General features: G+C 43.2%; 1 protein-coding gene across 19 annotated transcripts in view; it reads right to left on the bottom strand.

Moving 5' to 3' along the window:
* Positions 1-17,320, bottom strand: part of RGS6 (regulator of G protein signaling 6) — a 635,028-nt gene extending 617,708 nt beyond the window's left edge. For 8 of the 19 annotated variants that reach the window (XM_057299739.2, XM_057299744.2, XM_057299742.2 and 5 more), the window contains exon 1: positions 15,441-15,597. The gene's annotated coding sequence lies outside the window, so the exon portion shown is untranslated. Of the gene's footprint in view, positions 1-14,982; positions 15,279-15,440; positions 15,598-15,801; positions 16,315-16,495 lie in introns of those variants that run through there. The other 11 variants (XM_057299741.1, XM_057299745.1, XM_057299748.1 and 8 more) reach the window with 6 other exon arrangements.
* Positions 17,321-17,859: the final 539 nt, after the last annotated feature.

The raw sequence follows: 17,859 nt of genomic DNA, 5'->3' as shown, positions 1-17,859 counted from the left end.
GAAATCAGCTTAGTAGTTACCAATAGGAAAAAAGAAATATGTACTTACTGGGAGGGCCCATGAGGTGGTTTCTGGAAGAATGGTAATATTCTCTTTCTTGATCTCGGAAAGATAACATGGATGTGTTTATTGTTTGAAAATTTATTGAACAATGATTTGAATACTTTTCTGTAAATATGTTATACTTCAGTAGAACTGTATGTTTGAAAAAGAATAGTGCAAATAAATGCAGATCTGGAGGAAGGATGCAGCATATTGGGTTCTCAAGGTGGCATTGCAGCCCTCTCACATACAGTGATGCAAAAAATGACATCATGGCAGGGTTATAATTGCAGGGATGATGAAGGAGCCAGAGGTTGTGTCTGTTACCACTGTGGACTGTCCTGGCCAGAGTATGCCTCATTATCAGACACACAGATCGAATCATCGTAGACATGTGACTAATCAGGACCAAAGTCCTTCCCTGAGACTGCGATAAGGACGCTGGAAGAAAGAAGATTCCTCCCCTGTGAGGTGACTGTTGAAAAGATGTGAGGGTAGAAATATTAGTGACCATCTTCTTTTTCTCTCGTGCCATAGAAGGAGGAAGTCAAGAAGACAAGGTGTTGAGTAAGAGTGCTGACCACGTCATCTAAGTCCCTGGATCCAGCTAAGCCTGAATTCTCAGATTATGTGGTCAGATAAATTTATTTCTGCTTGAGATACTTGGATTTTGCTTCAGTTCAGTTGGGGTGTTGGTATTTTTTTGTTTAGTCTGCATCAGAGAGAAGACTAAATCCCCATCACTATCATCACTATTATATGGCATTCAAGTTCCTTCGCACACTGGCCTCAACTTGCACTTCTAGTTTTATCCGTCACTGTTCATCTTCATATACCCAACAACATGGTAATCTCAACTACAGAAAACTCCCCCAACCAAGAATTCCCAATAAGCAAAGTTCAACTTATACCTATTTCCAAATACATTTTTGATAGGCAATTGGTCATTTTAAGAATAATTAGAAAATATAAGAATCTCGCACCAGTCTAGGCAATATGATGAAACCCTGTCTCTACAATAAATACAAAAGTAGCTCAGAGTGGTGGCACACGCCTGTAGTCCCAGCTACTTGGGAGGCTGAGGTGGGAGGATCACTTGAGTCTGGGAGGTCAAGGCTGCAGTGAGCCAAGACCACGCCACTGCAATCCAGCCTGGGCAACAGAGTGAGACCCTGTCTCGAAAACAACAACAAAAAAGACTCTTGGGATTAGAAACAGATTTTTTTAAGTGGGGGAGGGGGTTTTAAGGCAGATGGCAGGCAGCGGAAGTGATTTTTGCAGGGAAGCTTTTGAAAGCTTAAAGGAAACCAAAAAATGAAAACCTGGAATTGGCAGCATATGCTTTGGCATGACACTAAATACCCTAGGCATAGGGGTGAGGTATCTGAGGACTTCCTGATCAGTCATGCCAACTAAGTTAAATAAAGTTTATCCCAAGATGTATCTATCCACTTTACCCTTTAGCCACAGGGAGACCCAGGAGTCAGCAGTCAGCCTCTCTGACTGAAAGGCATTGAACATTTGTATAGTGAGCCTGGCATGGAGGAGTGCCCTTGTGCATGAGAATTGTACACTAACTGTAATAAAGCAAAACTACCTGTAAGCATTTCACTGTAAGGGGGGCTGACAGCCTGAAAAACAGCAAGAAGTAACTGGAAATTCACTGTGGCACACTGCTCTTACCAACATAAGGTGAGTAAAATGTCACTCATAATCTACTTTTGTTTTCTCATTTTACTTTCAGTAAATATGACAAATACTTATTGAACAGTTTTGCTTAAACCTAGGTTTCCCCTATCCTTGTTTTCACTAAAGTTTTAAGTTCATCAACACGGACTCCTCCTGCCAGAAAGGTTTTTAAGGACCTCACTCTGTATGGGGGGTATTAAATATTCTTTGCACATTCCTTGCATTTGATCACCTGTATACTTTTGTTTACATTGAAATGCCCCAAGTACATTCTTGCCATCTCTGTCCCCTGGCCCCATTTCTGCAGGCCCCAGACCTCTAGGTCCTCCAAGGTCCAATTCATCTATTTAGCCTCTTCAGTGAAATCTCTCAGCAGGAAGTCATCTCTCCCTAACTTTCCATATATAGGCCTTGCTTACCACATTCCGTCTCTCCATTTGTTTTCCTTCTTCAGAATTTTAAGTTTCTTGAACACAGAAGCCATATCCAATTAATCATTATCTGGAAATGAGTCCTTGGTAGGAAGATAGATGCACTGTCTGACACGGACCAGCGGGACAAGGAGTGGGGAGGAGCAGCAGAGACCCCAGGCCAGCTGTGACCTGGGGTACGGAACATCTCGCCCCTGCAACCCCATTAATAGTTGACTAAACCAGAGATTGTTTCCAGGTACACACTCTCTTTCAGTAACCACCTCAAAGCAATCACAATTTCTCAGCCCTATTCTGCAACTGGGAAGAATGCAGATCAAGAGAGTTCGGCTACTTTGTCTCCTGTCACATACCCCTGGCTATCGGCAGAAACCAACAGCCAAGCCCTAAACTACCTGCTATCCTGAAAATGAAAGTGCCTTCACCTAAAAAAAAAAAAAAAAAAAAAAAAAAAAAAAATCTAAAATGTGATCAATATATTTATTCTTTGTGAATGCATCCTTTCTATTTTGACCAGCTGCTGAATCAGTCTTTGTATTAGGATGTATGGTCAGCAAAATAATATAATGGCATCTTCCTGCTTGATTTGGAATCTAAACACTGTAGCACTTCCATAGAAGTTTAAGGAGAAAATATATTGCATATGTTATTTAAAGTAATCTTTTTTTTCTAGAGAGGTCACACCATAAAATACAGCCAGCTCAAAAGGTGTTTCTCTTGGATTGGGCAGTGTAGATATACATAATATTTTTCTAATTGAAATTGGTTAATAATTTTTAAATGAATTAAAATTTGGCAACAACAGGGCTTTCTGAGCAGCACATACTTCTCGCTTAAACACATTCTCCACCTGTCCCTAAGGCAACCCCAACCCTGAGGTCCAAGGTCAGGTGCCATTCATCATCACACGTGGATGGCTGTTCTGCTTTTAGAGAAAAGGAAATCTTATTTGGTATCCAGGTCTTTCTTGACAATGAGTCAGATGACCCCATATTTCAAGAAAAATAGATATAAATGTATTTCTGGGAGTAAAAACTTTCTATCTGTGTAATGTACAAACAAAACATGCTTTTGATTTGTAAAAATTACAACTTGTTACTATTGTGGAAGAAACCTCACTTGCTTCCCTCATTTCCTTTACCTAACTGGTCTATTGAGTGTTTGAGTTTGCAACTCATATTTAAAATGCATTTTCTTCCTTCCTTCATTTCACAAATACTTCTTAAACAATTAGTATGAATCAGAATCTGTGACAGATGCTGAATCTACAACAGGAAATAAAAGAGTCCCTGCTTTTATGGAATGTATATTCTAGCAGAGGGAGACAGACAATATATAAGTACATATAATGCAATGTCATGGTGATAAAGCTGTGATCAAAAATAGGGCAAGTAAGACAATGAAGAGCAATGAGAAGGGGCAGGAGTTATTATTTTAGCTAGGGTGGTCTGAGATGGCTTTAACTATGAGGAGTTTATATTAGCCCTTACTCTGAAATCAAACAATTGTTTTAATAACCAATTACAGTCATGCACCACAAGTCAGTGATGGACCACATACATGAAGGGGGTCGCATGAGATTATAACACCATATTGTTACTGTATCTTTTCCATGTTTAGATATATTTAAGTACAAAACACCACTGCGCTACAGTTGCCTACAGTATTCAGTACAGTAACATGCTACACAGTTTGTAGCCTAGGAGCACTATACCATACGGCCTAGGTGTACAGTAGGCTATACCATCTAGGTTGTGTAAGTACACTCTAGGGTGTTCACACAACAACAAAATCACCTAATGATACATTTCTCCAAATGTATCCTGGTCATTAAGTGACACGTGACTGTATTATTAATACCTTTCATCTGAAAACTTTGCCATTATCCCTTTTTGCACCTTTAAAATTTATTCCTATTTCCCGAAGCCCGTCTCTTCCAGATCTGATGATAAAATGCTCTGTCTCTGAACTAAACTATAATGTACTTACTGTCTTCATCATCTATTTGCTACCAAATCTGACTTACAAAATCCCCTGCATTTTTTCCTAAACTATCATTTAACATCTTTTATTGCTAATTTTCTATTTATTCCTACCATCTCTCCAATACAACTGAAATGATCTCAAGGGTAGGGTCTCTGTTTATTCCCCACCTTGTGCTATATAAAACAGCACAAGGACTTTGGGGTCAGAAAAGATCTGAGTTTAAATCTTGGTTCCTCAATGACTATCTGACTTAGGGCAAGTGACTGAACCTAGTTTCCACTCGGTTTCCTCATCTATAAAATGGGCATAATACCACCTAACATCTCTTAAAGGACTTTGATTTGCAAAAAGCTTAACAAATGCTGATTGTTGTTTTGTAAGATCAGCCCACAACCATATGACGGACCCATAGTTTTGTAGGCTGAGCAAGTTTTTGTTTAGGCAACCAATTTTTATCAAGCATTTACTATGTGTATTGGTCTTGTGCTAGAGGTGGAGATAAAATTACAAACATAAATTATAAAACAAAACAAAAAAGCCCAACCGACCAAAGCCCAATGGAATAGACAAACAATAATGTGAAACTAGGATGACAGTCTCACTATATCATGGATATGAAGTGGATCTTGCCAGGCAAAATCAAGCAAGCAGTAAGAATGAAGGCTATAACCACGTGCACCTTGCATCCACACTCATACCAATCCATGCACCCATGCTAGTCCATGAATTCCTATCAATACTAGCCCATCCTTCCTCCTCGACCCACAGCTGTCACTCTGCAACTCAATAACTCAGCAAACATTTACCAAACTCCTACTATGTGCCAAGCACTGTAAGAAATCCCAAGGATGCAGAGAAAAAACATGGGCTTGCTCTGTGTGTCTGGCATAAGCCCTATCAATGCAGCAGCAGTCTCCTTTTTCACTTCTTTTCCTGCTGGTGATTAATGGCCTTTCGCCTCCAGGAAACAGAGGCATCTTTGGCTACCACAGAGATCTTGCCCACGCTGCCTTCTCCCACTTAGATGTGTGGGCCACTTGCTTTCTACAAGCCTCCTCAAATCCCAATGTGAGAACTATGGAACAGGATTCTCAGAGACTTGGGAGTCCATCAAATGCTTGACTAACACAGCAATGCCTCAGGAACAGAAAATAAAGAGGAACCATTATCCTGAAATACTTATTTCTCAACAGACTCACTCTAAAAATTATTAGAAAACAGGAACTGTGCTGTGACAGTCCCATCTCCTTACGTGTCTGTGCTTTCTATGCCCCATACTTCATACAGGGTCCTCTATTCTCATGGTCACACATACTCAAAGGGTATTTTTTAAATTATTCTTTCACAGACGAGAAAACTAAGGTTCAGAAACACAATTAACAGGATTTTAAAATGCCTGTTGTGCTCCTTTAAGAACAAATAATAGCAGTTCTCTGTCTGAGCTCCAGACTAGCCGGGTCTTCATGAGAGCAACACAGGTGCCTGGGGTATTTCCAAGGGAGTGCCACCACCAGCTCTCATTCATGCAGGGGACCTCACCTCAGTTGGCTTTGTAGAATGCAGGCTTCCATGTGTGCAAGAAAATAGGTTCTTGGGTCAAGCAGATACTAGTGAATGAGTGAACTCTACCATGGACAGATTTAAAGGTGGCTTTCTCTTTGATAGTTTAACCAAATACTGTGAAATGCCAAGACAGTTAGCCTCTAAGACAATTCATTTGCATAGCCTGAGCTATTAATGAATGAGGATCTATTTTGTTCATATCCAAATATTTATACTTTTTTTGAAGTTACCACACATAAAAATGGTGGTTCTTGGTACCACCCTATGTTACTAACACCTAAGTAGAAGGAAAAGATATATTTTCTATATAAAAGGTAGCCACATAAGGATAATCAAAAGTTCTAACTGGGGTATTTCAGCCAGCTAGAATCTCCCAGCTATCAAATATACACATTCAATGTCACCAGAGGGAAGTGGTAAAGAACAACACCCTTTGGTATCAGGAGGCCTGGATCTTACTTCTGACGCTGCTACTTCACTTTGTGGATTTATGCAGGTTAATTTCTTTCTCTAAAGTTTTACATTTCTTCATTCATAAAATTGGGACCTATCTTATAGAAAGGTGGTAGAGTTCTAATGAGCCTTTTTTCTTGGTGGGAGGGATGGGGGATGAGGAGAGGGGAGCAGGGAGATTGCTTGCTTTGTCTGCTGCCTTGGTAATTAGGGTAATTAATAGTGAAACTTCCATTTTTTGAAATATGTGTATGTGGTAGAAAACAAATGGCCTCTTCCAGACCTGAGAAAAGTAACGGTGAAATATTTGGTAGGCCTTGTGGTTTGTAACATCTCAAGCAGGTATTCCTAGTTATTATTTAATGTAACTCATTAGGTTTAATGTTCAATTTAATTGCCTACTTATAAGCATTTTTGCTTTCTTTGCAGTTTGAAGTAGTGTGGTCCATGAATGATTACAACTCTTATTACAGGCTTAATGTTTCCAAATTCTGGATGATTATTCTTTTGTCTTGACTACTCCAGAAAGATATTCCTCCATAAGAGAAAACTAATATTGATTCAACCAATGCTTACTGAACACCTATTGGCAGGTATATTTTGGGGCACTGGATGGATGGATGCAAAGAAAAGTCAAACAGGCATTTTGGCCTGTAAGGAGCTTACTGTGAAAGCCTGTGAAAAGTCAAACAGGCATTTTGGCCTGTAAGGAGCTTACTGTGATGGTTAATACTGAGTGTCAACTTGATTGCACTGAGGGATACGGAGTATTGATCCTGGGTGTGTCTGTGTGGGTGTTGCCCAAGAGATTAAATATGTGAGTCAGTGGGCTGGGGAAGGCAGATCCACCCTTAATCTGGTGGGCACAATCTAATCAGCTTCCAGCGAATATAAAGGAGGCAGAAAAACATGAAAAGGAGAGACGAGCCTAGCCTCCCAGCCTACATCTTTCTCCCACGCTAGATACTTCCTGCCCTCAAACATCTGACTCCAAGTTCTTCAGTTTTGGGACTTGGACTGGCTGTCCTTGCTCCTCAGCTTACAGATAGCCTATTGTGGGACCTTGTGATTGTGTAAGTGAATACTTAATAAACTCCCTAAGACATATATATCTTATTAGTTATATCCCTCTAAGAGAACCCTAATACAGATTTTGGTACCAGGAGTGGTTCTAGACGAACAGAATATTAAAAATGGAGTTCTTTTGTTGGTTTTGGGGTTTCTGGAGTTGGCTGCTTAATATGATTAGACCCAAAAATGCTAAGGACTCTACTTCTAATAGTATAGAAAACACTGATAGTCCTTGGCAGAAACTGTTTAGAGAGTTATGCAAAATAAATACCTTTGACACTCCTAATTCACCGCTCGTGAGGGGCAAGGAGTTTAGCGACTCTGTACATAGTACATTTGACCATATGTGGAGAACCAAGGAACACAGCGAAGCTGGTTGGCTGCTCCTAAGTTCAATGGACAAAGTGAAGAAAGAAAATAATGAACTCAGGGATTCTGTCTCCCAGCTTCATAAGCAGATACTGAGCCTCAAATCTGCTAAGATTGCACTAAGTGAGAGTCTTATCTCCTAGAGAAAGAGCCGAAATTGTGGAAAAATAGACACAAGCTCTTAAAGGCAGCCCACTGTGAGTGAGCTGGAAATGCCTGATCTCCCTTGGCTTAATGTAGAGGAAGGAATCCAAAGGCTTAGGGAGATTGGGGTGGTAGAGTGGATTAGTCCCTTTAGACCTACTCATCCCAGTTGGGAGGGTCCAGAAGATATACCCTTGACCAATGCCTTGCAAAATAGACTTCGGAGGGCAGCACCTGCATCTTTGAAGAGCCCTGTAATTGCCATTCTCTGCATGTCAGATCTAATGGTGGGAACCACAGTCACTCAACTACAAAATGGGAATAATTGGATCCAGAGGTGGCAGGGGCCAAGTGGCAGCACTCAACCATCAGAGGCAAGGTGAGCATAACTACCATAATGGACAGCAGAGGCAAAGTGGCAATCAGAATAGTCTGACTCATGTAGAGCTCTGGCATTGGCTAATTAATCATGGTGTTCCTAAAAGTGAAATTGATAGGAAGCCTACTGCATTCCTACTTCAATTACACAAACAGAAAACTTCTAGGTTGAATGGACAAAAGACTAATTTGAATTATAAAAACAGAGAATCACAGCTCCTCAATCAATTTCCAGACTTGAGCCAGTTTACAGACCCAGAACCCTTTGGACAAAGGGGAGCCTGGGTCCCCTTAAGGAAGGACCCCACTATCTTACTGAAAATTTATGCAGTAGATCTTTCTCTCATCCTTCCCCAAGGAGACCTCTGGTCTTTTACCAGGGTAACTGCACTCGGGAAAGGAAAATGATCAGACATTTCGGGGACTACTAGACACTGGCTCTGAGCTGACATTGATTCCAGGGGACCCAAAACATCATTGTGGTCCTCCATTTAAGCTAGGGGCTTATGGAAGTCAGATAATTAATGGAGTTTTAGCTCAGGTCCAGCTTATAGTGTGTCCAGTGGGTCCCTGGACTTATCCTGTGGTCATTTCCCCAGTGCCAGAATGCATAATTGGCATAGGCATACTTAGCAGCTGGCAGAACCCCCACATTGGCTGACTAGTAGGGTGACGGCTATTATGGGGGAAAAGCCCAAATGGAAGCCATTAGAGATGCCTCTACCTAGAAAAATAGCAAATCAAAAACAGTATCATGTGCCTGGAGGGACTGAGGAGATCAGTGCCACCAACAGGGACTTGAAAGACGCAGGGATGGTGATTCTCACCACATTCCCATTTAACTCTCCCATTTGGCCTGTGCAGAAGACAGATGCGTCTTGGAGAATGATAGTGGATTATCATAAGCTTAACCAAGTGGTGACGCCAATTGCAGCTGCTGTACCAGATGTGGTTTCATTGCTTGAGCAAATTAACACATCTCCTGGTACTTGGTATGCAGCCATTGACTTGGCAAATGCCTTTTTCTCCATTCCTGTCCATAAGGCCCACTAGAAGCAATTTGCCTTCAGCTGGCAAGGCTAGCAATATACCTTTACTGTCCTACCTCAGGGGTATATCAACTCTATGGCTTTGTGTCATAATCTTATTCAGAGAGACCTTGATCGCTTTTTGCTTCCACAAGATATCACTCTGGTCCATTACATTGGCGTTATGCTGATTGGATCCAGAGAACAAGAGGTAGCAAACACACTGGACTTATTGGTGAGACATTTGCGAGCCAGAGGATAAGAAATCCAACTAAAATTCAGGGACCTTCTACCCCAGTAAAATTTCTAGGGGTCCAGTGGTGTGGGGCCTGTTGAGATATTCCTTCTAAGGTGAAGGATAAGTTGCTGCATTTGGCCCCTCCTACAACCAAGAAAGAGGCACAACACTTAGTGGGACTATTTGGATTTTGGAGGCAACACATTCCTCATTTGGGTGTGTTACTCCAGCCCATTTACTGAGTGACCCGAGAGGCTGCCAGTTTTGAGTGGGGTCCAGAACAGGAGAAGGTTCTGCAACAAGTCTAGGCTGCTATGCAAGCTGCTCTGCCACTTGGGACATATGATCCAGCAGATCCAATGGTGCTTGAGTTGTCAGTGGCAGATAGGGATGCTGTCTGGAGCCTTTGGCAGGCCCCCATAGGTGAATCACAGTGGAGTCCTCTAGGACTTTGCAGCAAGGCCCTGCCATCTTCTGCAGATAACTACTCTCCTTTTGAGAGACAGCTCTTGGTCTATTACTGGGCTTTGGTGGAAACTGAACGTTTGACTGTGGGTCATCAAGTCACCATGCAACCTGAACTTTCTATCATGAACTGGGTGCTTTCTGACCCACCTAGCCATAAAGTGGGTTGTGCACAGCAGCATCCCATCATCAAATGGAAGTGGTATATACGTGATCTGGCTCAGGCAAGTCCTGAAGGCACAAGTAAGTTACATGAGGAAGTGGCTCAAGTGCCCATGGTCTCCACTCCTGCCACCCTGCCTTCTCTCCCCCAGCCTGCACCCATGGCCTAATGGGGAGTTCCCTATGATCATTTGACAGAGGAGAAGACTAGGGCCTATTCACAGATGGTTCTGCACGATATGCAGGCACCACCCAAAAGTGGACAGCTTCAGCACTACAGCCCCTTTCTAGGACATCCCTGAAGGACAGAGGTGAAGGGAAATCTTCCCAGTGGGCAGAACTTCAAGCAGTGCACCTAGCTGTGCACTTTGCATGGAAGGAGAAATGGCCCAATATGCGATTATATATCAATTCATGGGCTGTAGCCAATGGCTTGGCTGGATGGTCAGGGACTTGGAAGAAGCATGATTGAAAAATTGGTGACAAAGAAATTTGGGAAAAAGTTATGTGGATGGACCTTTCTGAGTGGTCAAAAACTGTGAAGCTATCTGTATCCCATGTAAGTGCTCACCAACGGGTGACCTCAGCAGAGGAGGAGTTTAATAATCAGGTGAATAGGATGACCTGTTCCGTGGACACCACTCAGCCTCTTTCCCCAGCCACCCGTCACCACCCAATGGGCCCATGAACAAAGTGGCCATGGTGGCAGGGATGGAGGTTATGCATGGGCTCAGCAACACGGACTTCCACTCACCAAGGCTGACCTGGCTATGATCACTGCTGAGTGCCCAAATTGCCAGCAGCAGAGACCAACACTGACCCCTCCATATGGCACTATCCCTCAGGGTGATCAGCCAGCTACCTGGTGGCAGGTTGATTATATTGGACTTCTTCCATCATGGAAAGGGCAGAGGTTTGTCCTCACTGGAACAGACATTTACTCCGGATATGGGTTTGCCTATCCTGCACACAATGCTTCTGCCAAGACTACCATCTGTGGACTCACGGAATGCCTTATCCACCATCGTGGTATTCCATGCAGCATTGTCTCTGACCAAGGCACTCACTTTATGGCCAAAGAAGTGTGGCAGTGGGTTCATGCTCATGGAATTCACTGGTCTTACCATGCTACCCATCATCCTGAAGCAGTTATATTGATAGAATGGTGGAATGGCCTTTCAAAGTCACAATTACAATGCCAACTAGGTGACAATACTTTGCAGGGCTGGGGCAGAGTTCTCCAGAGGGCCATGTATGCTCTGAATCAGCATCCAATACATGGTACTGTTTCTCCTATAGCCAGGATTCACAGGTCCAGGAATCAAGGGGCGGAAGTGGCACCACTCACCATCACCCCTACTGATCCACTAGCAACATTTTTGCTTCCTGTTCCCAAGACATTACCTTCTGCTGGCCTAGAGATCTTAGTTCCAGAGGGAGGAACGCTGCCACCAGGAAACACAATGATTCCATTAAACTGGAAGTTAAGATTTCCACCTGGACAGTTTGGGATCCTCCTACCTTTCAGTCAACAGGCTAAGAAGAAAATTACTGTGTTGGCTGGCATGATTGACCCGGACTATCAAGAGGAAATCAGTCTACTACTCCACAGCAGAGGTAAGAAAGACTACATATGGAACACAGGAAATCCATTAGGGCATCTCTCAGTATTACCATGCCCTGTGATTAAGGTCAACAGGAAACTACAACAGCCCAATCCAGGCGGGACTACAAATGGTCCAGACCCTTCAGGAATAAAGGTTTGGGTCACTCCACCAGGGAAAAGAACCTGCTGAGGTGCTTGCTGTAGGCAAAAGGAATACTGAATGGGTAGAAGGAGGTAGTCATCAATACCAGCTATGACCATGTGACCAGCTGCAGAAACAGACTGTAATTGTCAAGAGTATTTCCTCCTTCTTTTGTTAAAAACATGTTTGTGTATATATACACTCATACTAAGAAAATATCTTCATTTCCTTTTCCTTTATCATGTGACATAAGATTTATTGACTTCACAACAGCATGTAAGTATTGTTAACTTTATGTAATAGTATTTGCATTGGGGATTGGTGCATTTCTGGTTGTACGAAGGATAGTTGTATTATGTTATGCACAATTTTGACCTCATTATTGTCTTTATTTGAAGATGATGTATGATCTCAGGAGATGTGTATGGGTTCAAGTTGACAAGGGGTGGGCTTTTGATGGTTAATACTGAGTGTCACCTTGATTGCGTTGAGGGATACAGAGTATTGATCCTGGGTGTGTCTGTGTGGGTGTTGCCCAAAAGAGATTAAACATTTGTGTCAGTGGGCTGTGGAAGGCAGATCCACCCTTAACCTGGTGGGCACAATCTAATCAGCTTCCAGCGAATATAAAGGAGGCAGAAAAACATGAAAAGGAGAGACGAGCCTAGCCTCCCAGCCTACATCTTTCTCCCATGCTGGATGCTTCCTGCCCTCAAACATCTGACTCCAGTTTCTTTAGTTTTGAGACTTGGACTGGCTCTCCTTGCTCCTCAGCTTACAGCCAGCCTATTGTGGGACCTTGGGACCATGTAAGTTAATACTTAATAAACTCCCCTTTATAGATATATGATATATATACATATATCATATGTATATATATCATGTATAGCATATATATAGCATATATGTATATATGATATATATGTACATATATATATATATATATATATCCTATTAGTTCTATCCCTCTAAGAGAACCCTAGTACACTTAACCCTCTAGTTTTCACTGTCACCAAACCAGCAGAGTCAGCATCATCCAGGGACTTGTTAGATATGTACCTTCTCGGGCCCCATCTCAGACAGAATCAATCAGAGACCAGAGACGCCCAGGATGACCCCCAGGTGTTTCTGTGTTTGAATAAGCCCTCTTCAAAGATCATTCTCATGTCAAAGCAATAAATATGTCATTAGCTTAATTAGTTAAATCTAAAAGTACCTTTTGCCCTTTAGGGAAACAGAGGCCCAGAGGCCACAGGAGAAGTTGGAGTAACTGCAACCAGAACTCAGGTCTCCCACCCACAATGGCCAATGACCTTTCTACTTCTTTTCTGATGCTTTAATCCCAAAATCCAAAAGGAAGCCGCAAGCATTACCAGCCCAAAGTGCAAACACTTGTTTTCAAAGAGCAGAAAAAGAAAGAAACTACTCTCTTTGAAAATAAGGACCACCAGTAAAAACTAATATCTGATCAAAATCATTCTGTAAACAAGCAGTAATTTCCCAAGCCTTTAACACATTTCCAAGTTATATTTCCAAGCTATATTTTATATTTATAAAAATTTGTGGGGGAGGGGGACTGGGTAGAAATAATTGACTAGAATAATATTTGGAAGAATATACAGTTAAAGATATGTTAATAGTGGCTCCCTCTCCCTAGCAGATTATGGATAACCTTTATTTTTTTCTTTGTATTTTCCTGAACTGTTTCAATAGCTAAATATTACTTTTGGAATCAGGGGAAAAGTTAAAATTATTTTTTGAAATATTATATCCATATCACTCAACACGAAAGTTTATTTTGTAATTCTATTTCTTTCCTTACAGCAGGATAGTGTGTGTATAGTAATTATTTATATCATGCCATATGTTACAAAGAAGATGAAATTTGGTAAATATATTCCTTCCAGCTGGAAACTGAAAATGAAGAGGTTAAATGCATTCCTAGGTTCAGAGCAATACGAATTAAGACAAGCTAACTGCGAAGCTAAAGGAAAAATTAATCCCAGTATTGAGATCTCTGAGAGCATCCTTTTGAAAAATGTTTATGTGACACACAGCTCCTTATTCCATCCGCCTGATATTTAACCCCTGGCACAAAACAGAATGTTCAGCAATTCCTGGCAAAGTCTTAGGAGTTCAGGGGATAAAATGCATGGGAGAAGATGAGAGACATAAGAAATGGAATGATTCTACTTTCACATAAAATTATGTCCCTGTAGACAAAGAGACATCCAAAATTACTGGCAAATTGTCCACAGTAACCTAAATTTATTTTTCTTTCTCAAGAAATGTCTACTTACTTCAAAAACATCTATGTTGCAGATCTTATTCTGCAAGTCAAAAATAAATAAATAATTAAAATGGACTCATTTAAATAAACATTTCTGCCACAAAAGCATTGTCATAATGTTTCACTTGATAAGATGAATTTATCGCTGCAAAGAAAATCTAGTCTTGTTTTACTGAAACTCTCAGCAATATAAATTCAGTGAATGTTAACTGAAATTCCTTAAAGAAAATCAGAAGTAAAGTTAAGATCTGCCAGAATAAATATATAAAAGGAAACACTGGTGGCCTCTCTCCTTCATCACAATAACTCCCAACAGCTGACATTTATAGAACTTGCAGACTCTTTCAGGAAAGGATGAGTTATTGGGAATAGACTCTCTCTACATATATATAGTTTATGGTGCATGAGATCATATTTATAGGACAATTTAGCTTAAAAGTGGTACAGTATCAAAGAACTTAGAATTTATCATCTATAGCATGCGAGATTTGGCTTGCAAAGGTTTCTCTCTCAAGAGTCTCACCAAATGTCCCTCAGCCCTCTACTTTCCTTCACAGAGTAGTCCCACCCATTGAACAAGTAATAAATTAAGAATAAAGAATATACATCTTACAGAAAGTTTCCCACCATAGTCCCAGTTCCCACTCTATGTAATTACCTATTTGCCTATGAAAATTGATATGTAAGAGCCGTGTTGTCAACACATTTAACTAAACCTAACAGTTTCCTTTCAGTCTTAACACTTTTTGACAGACCATACACACACAAACTTGTAGCTCATTCTCTAACTCCATTTTGATACTTACAAGCCCAGTTCTTCCATCTCTCACCTTCCCTGGAAAGAAAGTCTAGTGGAAGTTTTACCTAAACTCGATTATTTTTGCGTTTTTCTTTGGGGTTGTTAAAGGTATTGATCAGAACTCACCTCCCAAGCATTGATAATTCCAAGCCGACGAGACCCCAAATATCTTCAGTTTGTAACATAGAAATGCCACTGGTCTCAACGAGAGAGAAGGAAAATAACGTTCCTATTCCGTCAAATTAAGAAACAAAAATGAAATACAGCAGCTTTCATTCTGAACAAAATTAAATTTTCTGGGTCACTTTCCCTGTCTCACTGGGCCACTTCTTTACGCAGCCTGCTGGTGACTGTAAACACGGTCTCTTCACTCCTCACGCAACCAGTTCATTTGTCATCCTCTCCAAGCGAATAGCCACCGCTTCCTTTGCTAGCGCAGTTCCCAAACAACAAACCTCCCCACCCGCCCCTGCCCTCCACACCTCACCGCGGAGACTCGCTTTCTTTTCTTCCAAACCACAAATGGGCGAGCTTGTTCAGGGAAAAAGTTAATGAACGCCTGATTAGAGGCAAAGCTGCCCTACCTGCGATCACAACATCGGAAGACTGGAAGTATCTAAAAGCGCCATCCTCTGCGCTCTCGTCCCCGTCGGTGTGCGCTTCACACCCAGAAACCCAGGAACATGATTTATATGCAGACCTGCACCCATCCCACACAAGTCCACACGCCAGCTTGCCTAACCACTTATGTAAGCTCGTGCTTCCACAGTCCCAAACTGCAGACACACACACACGGGCACCTGTCACGCATCTGAAATGGACAAGCACCCACACCCAGGAGATGAAATCAACACATATTAATGGGGTGGGGAGGGAGGATACTGTTTTAAACCATGTTTTTCCCCCATTTGTTTCTTGCCCATTTTCTATCACAACTACAATTACCTTAGCAACCAAAGAATTGCCTTGACTCTCCCTCTGGCTCCAGAATTTCTCCTAAAGCCAACCTTGCGCCAGGTTCATGATAAAGCTGGAGAAGCCCAGGGAACCGGGGACCGGCAGCCTCTTGGGGGCGGAGGGGAAGTCTAGTCGGTCTCCGCGCCGCTCCCCACAGCCTCGCCTCCTCTTTCCGAGTTTCCGTGGTGGCGAGCGCAGGGGCTCAGCGAGCGGAGAATGAAGCCCCGGGCCCGCGAGGACGCGCGGCGGGTCGCATGGTGCCAGGACGCGGGGCGCACAGGGTGTCCCCGGCGCGCTCCGGGCTGGCCTGGCTCTCCGCGCTCCCAGGCGTTCGCCGCTTGCCCGCCTCTGCCCGCCCCGGTCGGCAAGGGTGCGCGGAGGTCTGTCCGTTCCCTCGGCGCCTGGCGGCTCCGGCGGCTGTAGGAACGCGGCGCCCAGGCGGAGTTCTCGCCGCCGAGCAGGGCCGAGCGCGAGGAGCTGCCCCAAGTCGCGAAGCCGTTCAGCTCCGCGGCCCGCGAGCTGCTGCAGCGGCGCCCGCTGTCGGATGCCGAGCGGAGCTGCAGCCCCGTGCCCCGCGCACCTGGGCCCCGGCACCTGGGCCCGGACCGCGTGCTGCAGGGAGGGGCCGGCGGGCGGGGACCGGCACCTGAGCGCGTCCCGAGGGCGCCGCCGCACGGCTCACCTGTTCCCAGACCCGCAGAAGGCGCAGACCGTGATTTGCCCGAGGAGGAGAAAACCTAGAAATTCCTCATCCTCAAGAAGCCGCCGAGAAAACCGAGAGACTGGCTCGACCGGGCGGAGGCTGCTTTCGTCAATTCCAGACTGGCCCGGTCCGGAAACTTCAGCGGCGTCAAGGTTCTCTTAGGGATTCCCGGCCCGGGGTGAGGTGCCCGGCGGCTTCTGAATCTCCCTCACTGACGTGTTGCTGGCGCCCTCTAAATTAAAACGGGACACCGCGATCGTCAGCGATATTGTTCCTAACCTCGTCATTTTTATGTATTCAACGTGCACACCACACGCTGCATTTGGAATATTACAGGATGATTCCTATCTGGAACACTACAAAAGAACTTTCGAGAAAAGTAACTCTCAGATATTCTTGGGGGAAGCAGAAAAAAGTCGAAGACAGAAAATGAGAAAGTAACTTGAACTGATGCCTTTCTTTAACGTGGGAGTTTTGAAATGCGATGTGTACTTAGATGCAAGAAGCTGCAGGTGGAAATAGGACAAGATCATTAGTGCTGGACGGTAACCGTGGGATTTGTGTGCAATATCAATGCTAGCAATATCAAGAATAAATTTGAGATTTAGTCCTGAATTGTAGTATGTCACCAGAAAAGGGGAAAAATACTTGAAATAAAATACCTAAATGCCTTTAACGATGGATGACCTGGACTCCTCATTCACATGGGTCCAGAAGTTAAAGAGTAAAGTCTCCTTCCCAAATTGTGTCTTTTCCCGCCATTCTACATTGATTAATGGATGTATTCATTCTTTCCTTCAATAGACAAATAGCACCTGCTCTGTGTTAGACCCTCTTCTAACATTAGAAATGGATAATAAAGGAAGCAGTCTCTGCCCTGAAGCCTTCGCGTCGAATGGGATAACACACAAGCAGACATGTGTGTTATGTTAGGCTTAGTACACAAGAGGAGCTACAGAAAGGCGGGGGGTGGGGGGAAACCTGCACCCAAGAGAAACCATACCCAGCCTAGTGAGGAAAATAGAATTGTAACGGATGTCCCAGTTGTTTATTGAAGCTGAAATATAAAAATCTTTCCTTCCTCAGCCTCAATACTTGGCTCAAGCCGGTTGTGGAGCTGGCTGTGGCTGTTTGTCACAGTTAAAGAATAGGCTGTGCATGGAGCGAAAGGTAGTGACTAGGGAAACTTCCGCTTTGAGGAGCTCTGCTTTTTTTTTTTTTTTTTTTTTTTTTGAGATGTAGTTTCCTTCTTGTTGCCCAGGCTGGAGTGTGGTGGTGCAATCTTGGCTCACTGCAACCTCCGCCTCCCAGGTTCAAGCGATTCTCCTGCCTCAGCCTCCCAA

Source organism: Pan paniscus, chromosome 15, assembly GCF_029289425.2.
Source record: "Pan paniscus chromosome 15, NHGRI_mPanPan1-v2.0_pri, whole genome shotgun sequence".
In the NCBI taxonomy this organism is placed as follows: Eukaryota; Metazoa; Chordata; class Mammalia; order Primates; family Hominidae; genus Pan; species Pan paniscus.
The sequence above is the reverse complement of the archived record's forward strand: the minus strand, read 5'-3'. Positions and strand labels throughout refer to the sequence as shown.